Raw genomic sequence first — 12733 nt, forward strand, 5'->3', positions numbered from 1 at the left:
CTATACCAGCTTGGCAATTAGAGCACTGACTCACCATATAGAGCAACCTATGACTCCATTAGAGCACCTGGCGCAGTGATGGATAATAAACCCCTCTTCAATCAACAGGGTAGTTGAAGAAAAGTGGAATTGAGCAGAGTGCAGATGCACAGAAGAAATAATGTCCAAGAGAAGATAATTGAGAGTGCTGCGGATTGGGAAGCCCCAACAGAAACCCTATGTAATGGGCACGGCAGCTGTATAGAAGCTAACGAAAGACCCTTCACAACGACGTATAAGGAAGTAACCCAGGGAAGAAACCGTTAGATCAAAATAGTTTCACCACAACCCCAGGTCACCCTGGGTTGACCAGAATAGAGAGGCGGCCCAGTCCCCACACTCCACTCCCCTCCTCCCAGGACACCTAGGAGTGATAAGAACTGGTTACAGAGCAAGCAATAATCGCCCTAACCACCCCATAAAGAAAGAAAGACGGAGACCCAGAGAAACAATACCGCAAATTTGCCACCACTGTGTCAGGTGGATCTGCCGCGGGACATATCCAGGGGACATAACCCTCCCACCCATAAGAAAGGACATAGTTGTCAAGCCCTCATAACATGCCACTGTCGCCCATCAAGGCTACCAGGGTCCAGCAACCGCCCAACAAAAGAGGCACTAGAAATGCACAAAGACTAACTATGCTGCTGCTGATCAGCTCCATGACCCGGAGCCCAGCTGAGAGACCTAGATATACAGATAAACCTTATGAAAGAACACCACGGAAGGACCGACCCATACAGGCAGCACAGTACTTTACAAAAAAGACGCAAGGAAGGATATTGAACAGATAACCCCGCACTTTTAAGAACACCCTGTGGAGCCTGCCCAGAATACAAGTCGGGCTATCCCACTAGCCCCATTCCTATGAGAAGTCGCCAAAGCGTATTACCGAACTGTCGCAACAGCTGCAGCAAAACTAATTCCCAGCTAAAGGCAGAACTCAGTCGAGAACAACGTCATCTACAACCCAGAGTTCCATGAATGCGATATAGAGACAAACACCCCGACGCAGTGACTGAAACCAGCCTGATACCCGGAAATGGCTCGCCTGAAGCCCATAGCTCTGAGGAATGATAAGGACTAAATAGACACGTAAATAACCGCTGGGTTGACCACCAGGACTCGAGACTTGGGGTGTCAGATACCCTTCTACCTAGAATGGAGTTGGTCTCACCTCGTGAATAAGACAACTGGCACCGCGAACTCGTTCCAGACTCTAAGCGGGAGACACAGCAAGCCCAGATAGCACAAACGCCGCGCAACCAAGCGCCTCCGGACTGAGACGAGCAACTCAAAAACTATAACCGGAGGAACGACATGAGGAGGCTCGGAGGCCAGAAAGGAACCGGGGTTTGGGAAGTGTAGGGAGCGCGCCAACTAGCCCCCAGGCAGGGGTGAGGTAAGACGATAGGCCTGTTGGTTGATGTGAAGCGGGAAGTGGCATATAGCAGACCCAATGTCCCCACAAGATGTGCCTATGCAGTGTAGATGTGATGTATGGGAGGCATGTAGGCCGTGATTCCACGACCGTAGGGGTACATGACCCTCGACATGATTACCGAGTCACCAGTCTAAAAATGAATGGTATAAAAACCCATACCAATAGATCGGATGTGCGTCCGGTAGTTCTCGGTGAAGTGGTGGGAACAGACCAATACTCGGGCCAAACAACAGGTGGTAACATGCGTAGCATTGAGCACCGTGAAATTTTACCTAAGACAATCCACAGTAACGGATTGAAATATCCCAGGGGATATACCACCAGAGTTTCTTGCCAGAGAGTAGAATCCCCAAGCATCCCTATCCTGTTTATAGATGGAGACTCCCTGGGTTGAGAACTTAACTGACCCCGATCAGAGGCAGGAGAGGTAGCAGACCTCCCGCGTAATGAAAGAGGGAGCTACAGGAGTAGAGCCGCCCCAATGTTGCTGAAGTTTGTGCTTCACAGAATTGTTCTCATCCCCTGGAAAGCCCGCAGGCAGGCGAGAGATCATGAAGGAGCTAAAATAGTTAGACACAGGATTCGGCAGCTAATCAAAGACTTCCCTGTGGGTAGGGAAACCGCCAGAGACAAGAGAATGTTCAGGTCACGGAAGACTCAGAGAGTCCATGCAGCCCAATGGAACAGCCGGGAGAGTGAAATAGTCCTCCTGCAATTAGTCAGGCAAGCACTGCACGTAACCTTGCGCAGGACCAGCCGAGAGATCCATTATAGCAAACAAAGGAGGAGAAAAGTATGGAAGTAAATGGATCCTGTAGAAGGAAAATCAAAGCCCAAGGCATAGACGTGCTCAAACGTGAGTCGTGTAGCAGAAATAAGACCAATACGGAAGGGAAAAGTAAAGCAACTCCAGTCCCAACGGAAAGCGACATAAAGGCCCAGTACGAATTAGCTCACAGTCCAGTGAGTAGGACATATGGTAGAAGCACACAAGACGAACTGGAAGAATACAAGACAAGTTTTATTGCCGAATAAGAGCAATCCAGCGTATATGGAGTGCGTCCTGCCTGAATACACTGCATAGCCACCCGACCGACACTGTGCGCACCACTAGTACCTTACCACTATTATTGATGTCCCGAGTTCGAGAAGAATAGATAAGACCAAGTGGCCCACTAGAGAAGAGTCTTGCACGGGGGCCACCGAAATAACTAGTAGCCATTCCAGACACAGCACAGCGAGATCGCGAGAGGCCATTCCCTTAAAGAAGCCCCATACGGCTAAGGCAATAGCTAAAGAACACTACAGGTTTCGAAGCCAAGAGTGGCAATCCTAAAGAGGAGATCCTGACAGACCAATGTAAACCGTTTACCGTCAAAACTAATGAGTTATGGCCCGCGACCCCGTCTACAACACAACAAACGACTAGGGTCGATAAGATTCATCGAACCCTCAAAATATATCCAAAGTGGTAGCACAAAGAAGGACTGGGACACTCTTTGCCTACTAATTCGCTATAACGAAGTTCCCCCAGAGCGATCCACGGTTTCTCACCACTTAACCTTATATGGACGCCACGCGAGTTAAGCGACATAGCGATATTGAGATATCGCCAAGGAGATGAGAACACCCAAGCCCAGGAAAGATAGATAGAGCATTTGTAACACAGAGATGCGAGAGCGGATAACCGAGTAGACCGATAACGGAAGCATTAGAAAAACACAAGAGCCGCAGCGACATACTACAACCGTCGGCGATGCAAAATTCAGCCGAGAAAAAAAAAAATAAAAAAAAGAGGAAAAAAAAAAAAAAAAAAAAAAAAAAAAAAGAAAAAAAAAAAAAAAGAGAACGGTATGGTTTTAGACCGACCACAGAAACAAACCCTGAGCCAATTGCACGGCCAATGAGATATGGAAGCGCAGGAAATAATGATAAAGGTAGACAACCAACCCGCAGCCAGAGCTAATTATACACCATACTTATGAAGCCGGCTGAGCAAGAGACTGTGTCTGATTCATCCGAGGAAGCTCTATGCCAGGCAGACGGCCCGCGGCAGAGTGAAAGGATATTCTTACTACCCCAAACAAACGGATGGATGCATTAAATGTGCATCAGAACCAAAACTTTTTGTATTCCAAACAGGTCGTAACGGTCACCTGATCCAACATCATATTGTCACAAAGCCCAAGAGTAAGTGAAGATTACAACGTCAGTGACGAAAATATCTGATACAGGGAGCTAGAAGAAGACAAATGCGGATAGGAGATGCGAAAAGATGCTGGAACCGGGGTTCATAGAAGATATCCCACAGCATGTCCAGTAACGATCGTAACTATCCCCAAGTTCCTCGATGGCCTGACGTTTTATGAATGTGTATGCTGACTTCCGAACATTTAAATGAAGATATCCACTTCCGCGTGATCACCCTGAATACCACGCACATTGTGAGCTGGGCATTCGATCGTTAGGCAAGGCCCAATACCTACCACCTATCACGCTGACTAAAGGATATTGGCACAATACTCCCTGGCCAAGGATTCGCCAGGGAAAGCTGCTTTTTCTCACCCGACGCCTGTTCAGTACAGCGTTTCCCCCCTTTCGGACTTCCATGGGCCCCTGCGCCACATTCCAAGACTGAGATAAGTGTTCGACCACTGCAAAACTATGCGGCCGCTATCAGACACATAGTTAGACATAGCCCTGATTGAGGAGACAACCTGGACCAAGTAGAGATCTGCGATTCGACAAGGCTGGGTTCACGCTATCTTCTGATCAGATATGAAAGACTAGTGAAGCTCAAAATCAGGCTCTATGGGCATTTGCGTAGATTAGGTGGTGGTGACGTCCCAATGGAACATGAGTGTGGGGATGGCAATATCAGAATGGCTACTCGACCGATCGCAGGCATAAGAGCAATCCTTTGGATAACAGTGTGTACTCGGAGATTCATCCTTAACTTTGCACCACAACGGGCCATTAAGGATCGAATAAAAGCTCGGGCCCCGAATAGTAATTGGACCAGTCGCAGAGACAGCAATTTAGCAGTGCGGACACACCATCCCATCCGATCGGCCAGATCCGGAGAAGAATTCATCCGCAGACGGACACACTCGAGGTGGGACCGTTCGTCCTCCCAATTTGGGAAGGAGAGCACCCTCAACTGTACCTCACCAGAAGGCTCCCCCAAGGGAGAACAAAAAATACAAATAAACGCTTTGTGAAAAGAATTCTGCGATAATGGCTATAACCCGCTACAATCTCCTGGGGCGGCGTTTGAGCGCGTGATTGACATGAGCAGCCCGCTCCATGGATGCAAGGAACAAGAAAGAGACGCACGGGGCTCTCCTTGCAACCTTCATTTCACAGCCCCAGCATAGGCTGAAGCCAACACGGCAACGCTGAGCCTCACCCAACACGCCTCTCGTCCGAGAATACCTCCCAACCCCTGATTCAGTCAAGGATGTGTTGATTCGGGGAAGGATACCGTGAATACCTCAGGTCGAGAAGGCAAATAAAGTGTAGCAGAGGACCTAATCCTCCGAGAGGAAGGAAGGATCTTATTAAACTAGGTGACAACGCTCTGCAATTATCACACCAATGAACTGCCAGTAGAAGCACCTGACTACCAGTTAGAGCACCTGACTCAGTGATGGATATAAACCCCTGCTTCAGTCATACAGGTGTAATTGAATGAAAAGGCGTTCGATTGACAGAGTGCAGATTGCAGAAGAAAAGATTTGTCCAGAAGAAATAGAAGTTGAGAGTGCAATATCTGAGTGGATTGGAAGCCCAATCAGCAAAACACACACGGCGTAAAGGAGCACCGAGCCACTTGTATAGAAGAGAGGCGAGAAGCCCCTTCACAAGCGACGATAGAGGAAGTAACCAGGGAGAAGGCAAACCGATTATGTCCAATATCACCAAACCCCAGCGCCCTGTTGGGACCTGGAGTAAGGCGACCCAGGTCCCCACCGCCTCCCACTCCCCTCCAGACACCTAGGATAGATTACAACTGTTCAAGGCAAGCATATCGCCCGCAACGCTACCCCAGAGCAGAGAAACTGACACCGCAAAACAAACCGGCAATTTGCCCACATAAATCACCTTATGCTGAATAGTCAACTGGCTCAAGGACGAATCTTCCATAGTCAAGGCTACCAAATCATGTTCCTGTTTAAAGTATAATTCCGTAGCTAAGATACCAAAGGAGGAAATCCAAAACATTAGCAAGCTGAGGTCAGGAAAGTATTCCAGGGTAGGGAACCTCATAGAAAAGAGAATGAGTTAAAAGGAAATAACAGCAAAGGCTAATTGAGCTAACTATTTTTTTAATTAAAGGCTAGAGACATGAGAACAGGTCAAGTAGCAAGCCAGGTTTTCAAGGATTGATGCACGCTATATACATAGTCAATCCCTAATTCCCAATGACTGTAGATCTAACACCAACTTCCTCAACCCTTCATTACCTGAGGAATCATAACTGAGGGTGCAGAAAAAACAAGGTAGCCCCTCGTTTCCTTTTTGCGTCAGTAATCAGATTCCTGACATTTTCAAGTGGACTTTCCCTTAGTATAAAATTACAGATTTTTTCACCTGATTGCTCTTATGCCTGTTCCATTGAAATACATCCCAACTGCTAAACAATTACATCAAGTGCTTGTCATAAGCATTTACTGCCGAATAAGTTGCCATTGATCAACTCGATTTACAGAAGAAATAAGAGCTTGGTCCTATAATTAAAGTATATTTATTTGAATTGGGTCAAATTAAATTGTGCTCTGGAAATCTTGTTAATATGTTGTTGCTTAAGTCAATAATTAACGTTCAGCAGTTTCTTAACTAGAATGGCACATCAGCTACTGCTGCTGGATTGAAACAGTATAGAGCAGTAATTGTCTAATGCAGTGGTTCCCAGCCACGTTAACACTACAGATTAATTCGGATTTTCTAAACCGATTATAAAAACATATAAAAATCAGTTTAGCGCGTCCACACAGGATCATAAATCGATTGTGTGCGTCCATGGGTCCAACAACCGTCCGATTTCAGGAATGGTGCACTGTGGAGCTGTTCCACGCTATCCCATAGTTCCACTCCGGGTGAGAGCCCAGTGCTGATGGGGCAAAAAACATGTCCCCGGTGGTGCTGGTATCAGCCTCACCCCTCCCTTTGTGAAACCAGACAACCTTTCGCGCCTTTTCCCGGGTGTAATGGAGAAACGCCATACACAGCACATGGACCCTAGATCAGTTAACGCATGGCCACAGCTGTACTAGTTAATCTAAAGCAAACCTTCCTCCCTTGGCAGGGAATAAGGCCCCCTGCTAACACTCTTATGCTGCCCTCTGGCCATGCTGTATCTCAAGTACTATTATGAGTAAGGGTAGTGGAATTTGGCCCAAAGAAGCATGAGAAAAAATAAAATCTCAAAACAAAAATGGAATAACAGGAAGAGTGGAAAATGTAACTCTATCAGCACTTTGCCTCTTCTTGAATTCCCTCTTCCTCGTTCTTTGTGTGTGTTGGCACTACAGCTCATCCCCACCCTACCTATGCTCTTTCAGACAGCATCAAGATGGCTGTCCTCATCTCGGTTCAACAAATGACCCCAGAGTTTCTGGCCCATTTTAAAATGTTTCCAACCAAGCACCTCAAGGCTTTTTCCCACACTGTACCTCATGCATGGGAGGAGTTCCTTGTAATATTTTCTAAGCCATCACACTTCAAATCCTTTCTTAAAATTTTTCTCTGTTATGATGCCTACAAAAAGCTCAACAGTGGGTCAGTGGTTGGTGTGCTCTTACCACTGCTCAGAATGTTGAGTAGTATTGTCCCATTGTTCCCCCATCACCGTCTGTTTGCTGTATCCACCTTTTGTCTATAATCTTATACTTAGATTGTAAGTCCTTTGGGGGAAGAGACCATCTCTTTGTTATACGTTTGCACAGCAACTGGCTCAAACGGAGCCTTGCTATGACAGATATTGCAGGAAGTTACCCTGTCTTTTATTCATATTGTATTAAGTGTATGAATGGTTTGTGTATCATTGTGGGCCAGGGACAGACAAAGAAACAACTTTTGGATAAACAGCCTAAGTTTAAACTGATTTGGGACCTTCATTCTGATTTCTGATCTAAAGACTGATATAAACTTGTAACCACAGGGAAAACCCAGTTGTGGGGTTTGAAGGACTGACACCTACCAGAGCTCTATGTTGCAGCTGGGGGACTGATTTCTAAGCTTTTTAGCATGCGTGTAGGTTCTTTTATTGTTTTAGATGCTTTCTCTGTAATGCTTTTACCTTAAGAATAAATGGGCTTGTTTAGGAGGAGCTGGATGGTAACTTGTAACTGCTGGCAGCACACTGGTCATAGCCCTTGGAGAGACTGCAAAGCACAGCAGACTGGCTTGCTGAGGAAATCACAGTGTAGATCAGGTTAGTGTGCAGCCTTGAAACTTCTGGTCAGAAGGGAGTAAAATGTGGCTCTCTGCCCTGGAGAGGTGACAACAGGGAGCAGAAAACCCTGAAGTATGTGTTCTCAAACAACCACAAAGGGGGAATACAGGTGCAGCTACCCTGCTTCCTAGGCACTCATGTCCCAGTTTGTATGTGTGCAATTGATTATTCCTTCCTAAGTGCAGTATTTTGCATTTGTCCTCATTTAATTTCATCCTATCTACTTGAGACCATTTCTCCAGTTTGTCCAGATCATTTTGCACTTTAATCCTGTCCTCCAAAGCCCTTGCAACTCCTTCCAGCTTGGTATCATCTGCAAACTTTGTAACTGTACTCTCTATGCCATTATCTAAATCATTTATGAAGATATTGAACAGAACTGGACTCAGGACCAAACCCTGCAGGACCCCACTCAATATGCCCATCCAGCTTGACTGTAAACCACTGATAACTACTCTCTGGGAACAGCTTTCCAACCAGTTGTCCCTGCCCCCTTTATAGTAGCTTCATCTAGGCTAGATTTCCCTAATTGATCAGACGGTCATGCAAGCCAGTATCCAAAGCCTTACTAAAGTCAAGATTTGGTATGTGTCTATATCAAATATGTCTAAGCTCCTGTGGCCACAGTTTGCCATTCCTGGCTAATGGAAGCTGCAGGAAGCGACGGGCCACAGGGACATGCTGGTTGCCGCTTCCTACAGATCCCATTGTCTGGGAACAGCGAACCGCGGCCACTGGGAGCTGCAGTGGGGCAGTCATCAACAAAATGTCTATTATCCTTATGGGCTGCATGCGGATTGCCCACCATTGGTCTAAACTGATTTATTTATTTTTTTAATTGCAGTTACCTCCCTCTTCTGTTCATTCCCTCTGAAGTATCTGGCACTAGCTACTGTTGGAAGACAGGATACTGAGCTTGATGGGCCATTGGTCTGACTCAGTACTGTCTGTAGTAGAGAGAGAGAGCCGGAGACATGAGGCCTGGTATATGAGGCTTGGTATGAGGCCTGAGGCCTGAACTAAAGTCAGGCCCTGCTGAGATAAAACAAAGTTAGCAGGAGTCAAGCTATGACAAAAGTCAGGCCCTGTTACAAAGCAGATGCTTGCTTGCAGGCTCACTCTCAAATACACAAACTTGTCAAGAACAGGGCTGGTATTGCAAAAACACAAGCACTCCTAGGCACTAAGTATTTATGTAAACACATTCCAGTAAGATAATGCCAGAACACCCCAATACAAGTTTATGGTATAAACACACTTCCCAAAGATGATACAGGGACACATTGACCCCTCCTAAGGATAAGGTCAGGATGACAGGGTCATGGATAGAAATGTTTTGATTGAACCAACAGGTACAAGGTAAAGGATGGTAACTAACCACATCATAGGGGTGATACATAGCTTGTTTGTATCATTGTATAAAAGAGGGGTCACAAAGGGGGTGTCTTTGTCCAGCTGAGTGAGGAATGTAAAGTACCGCCATTCACAGAGCTGGTCCATTGTCATGGGTGTACATGTTCTAGTGTACCTGTAGACACTGATCCAGGGAACTAGTACTGTGTTTTGTCAGCAGTAAACCTGGCGGAGTGCCTTCACTACTGAATGGAGCCTGTGGTCTTCTTGGACAATACGACTGGAGGCTGCTGTAGAGGCTATCTGGCCAGAGCCAGTGCAGCGTGCAGAGAGAACACAGAGAGAGCAGCCAACAGCAGACCAGGACAGTAATAGTGATGTTGAAATGCTAAGGGAAATTAGAGAGGCTATCAAAATTAAGAACCCAATGATAGTGGTGGATTTCAATTATCCCCATATTGACTGGGAACATTTCACTTCAGGACGAAATGCAAAGATGAAATTCTCATACGTTAAATGACTGCTTCATGGAGCAGCTGGTTACGGGAACCCACAAGGAGAGGCAACTCTAGATAATCCTGAGGGAATCGCAGGAGCGTCAAGAGGTAAACTATAGCAGGACACTTGGAATGACACCATAATACAATAAACATCAACACACCCTGTGGTGGGAAGTAACATCTCAACAAGCCAACACTTGGGCATTTAGTTCAAAAGGGGAACTTGTAAACAAAAAGAGGGTTAGTTAAACAAAAATTTAAAAGTACAGGACTAAAGGAAAATCCCTGCAATGCATGGGCCCTCATTTAAAAGAAACCAAATAATAGAGGCCAACTTCAATGTATACCCCAAATGTAACGAAACACAGAAAAGAACTAAAAAACAGCCACCGTGCTTAACAAACCAGTAAAGAAGCCCTGAGACAACATAAAAAAGACTCCTTAAAAGTGAATCAAGGCCTAATGTGGCAAATATAAAAGGCACAAACACGCCAGCTAAAGTGCAAGAGTGTAAAAAGAAAAGCCAGAGGAGTGAAGAACCGCTAGCCAAAAACAAATTAATAAAGAAATGTTTAAGACATCAGAAGCAGGAAGCCGCTAAACAACCAGGGGCCTCTTGACGACGAAATACAAAAGGTCGCTAAAAGACGAAAAGTCAATGCGAGAATACGAAATGAAATCTTTGCTTCAGTTTCACAGCTTGAGGATGTAGGAGATTCCAAACCCAAACGGCGTTTGTAGTGACAAATCTTAGAAAACTGTCACGAATGAAGTGTCACTTAGAGGAGGTTTTGAAGAAGTGATAAACTTAACATTAACAAGTCACCCGGGACCAGAATGGCAAAATTCAACCCAAGAGGTCTGAAAGAACTCAAATATAACTACTGAACATTAACTAAGGTTGTACCTGTCCTTAAAATCGGCTTCGGTACCCATGACTGGAAATTAGCTATGTAAACCCAATATGAACAAAGGGCCTAAGAAGGGATCCGGCAATTACCCAGTACCGGTAAAATCCAACATCGTACCAGCAAATAGTCCAAACAGAATTAAAATAAAATGTCAACACCAAGAAAACATAAATTGGGCAACAGTCAACATGTTCTGTAAAGGAAATCATGTCTACTAATTCTATAGAGTCTTGAAGGTCAACAAACATAATGGACAAGATCCATGACAAGTGACTAGATCCAAACTTTGACAAGTTCCTCCCACAAAGGCACGGAAATTAAAGCTTCATGGATAAACAGGGAAGGTCCTTCAGACTGAACCACTGCTAAAAGACAGGAACAAAGGGAGGAATTAGATAGTAAATTTCCGCGAATGGAGACGGAGAAACTAGGGTGTCCCCAAGGGTCCATCCTAGGACCAAATCCTATTCAATTTATTCAAAATGAGCTGGAAGGGGTAAAAGGGAGGTGGCAAAGTTGCAGATGATACAAACCACTCAAATAGTTAAGACCAAAGCAGATTGTGAGAACGTTCAAAAAGATTCTCATAAAACTATGATGGGCAACAAAGATGGCAAAAGGAAAATTAAAGGGAAAATGTAAAAGGGAGGACACTGAAATACCCCCAACATACATACAATTGAGACTGGGCTAATTTAAGGCACCAACGAGTCCAGGAAAAAGATCTGGCATCATCGTGGAAGTCTCTGAAGATTCCACCGCAGTGTGCAGAGGCGGCAAAAAAGCAAACCAAAACGTTAGAACATTAAAAAGGGAAAGAGAATAAAAAGAGAATATATATTGCCCTTATATATCCAGTACGCCCACATCTGAATCTGTGTAAGATGTGGTCCGCTTCAACCAAAAAAGATAGCCTAGCACTAGAAAAGGTCGAAAGGCGAACTAAAATGATTAGGGGGTGGAGAGGTCCAATGAGAAAGATAAAGAGGCTAGGCCTCTTCAGCGTGGACAAAAGAGGAGACTAAGGGGGAATATGAAGAGGTTAATATAAAATCATAGAGTGATTAGAGAAGTGAGAAGGAAAATTATTACTATCTCCAGAACAGCAATGAAACAGGGTCACCAAATGAATAAGAGGTAGCAGGTTAAAACAAATAAAAAAGAATTTTTTCACCAGCGCAACAGTCAATGTGTGGAACCCTTACCTGAGAGGTTTGAAGCTGGACTGTAACAATGTTAAAGAGGAACTGGATCAAATGATGTGCAAGTCGATAGATGCATAGCCAGAAGATAAGAAGTGGCCCTAGCCTCTGTTTGTCAGAGGACGGAGATGGATGGCAAGAGAGAGATCACTTGATCATTGCCTGTTAGCTTCACTCCCTCTGGGGCACCTGGCATTGGCCACTGTCGGTAGACAGATACTGGGCTAGATGGATCTTTGGTCTGACCCGGTACGGCCGTTCTTATGTTCTTATACTGTCTTTTTTATGTTCCTATATTTTTTGCTTGTAAACTGTTTATTCTCACCTGCAGATCACCTCTTATTGGTTATTGCTGGCGGTGGCGGCAGTGGGTAGATCATTTGCTGTGTCCTAAAAAGCAGAGATCTGCTCACAGGGGCAGCATTTGCTCAAAACCCAACACTGACTTGTGGCTCACAGGGAACGAGGCAGCTGCACAGACCTTTCAAAAAGAAAAGCATCCACTCTTGACATTCAAGGACAAAATCTTGCCCTGACTGTCCAAATGAGAGGGCACAGTGATGCCATTGAAGGCCCCATCCCATCAGCCAGGGCAAGACTTCCCACAATAGCCTATGCTGGTGGGTGCACCTGATAGTTACTCTGAGGAGAACACTTCTTGACACAGGGTAGCTCTTGCTGCTGACCCCAGCATAAACACTAGACCTAATCTGCAGATCATAACCCCTCAGGAGCATTGCTAACCCTTGAGCAGGGTAAAGTCCCTCCCTGTGCTGTGCCCAAGGCCTAAAAGTGGGCTGGGTTGCATGAGGCTGCAGATCCAGCCT

The sequence above is a fragment of the Chelonoidis abingdonii genome, chromosome 6, assembly GCF_003597395.2.
Source record: "Chelonoidis abingdonii isolate Lonesome George chromosome 6, CheloAbing_2.0, whole genome shotgun sequence".
Classification (NCBI taxonomy): domain Eukaryota; kingdom Metazoa; phylum Chordata; order Testudines; family Testudinidae; genus Chelonoidis; species Chelonoidis abingdonii.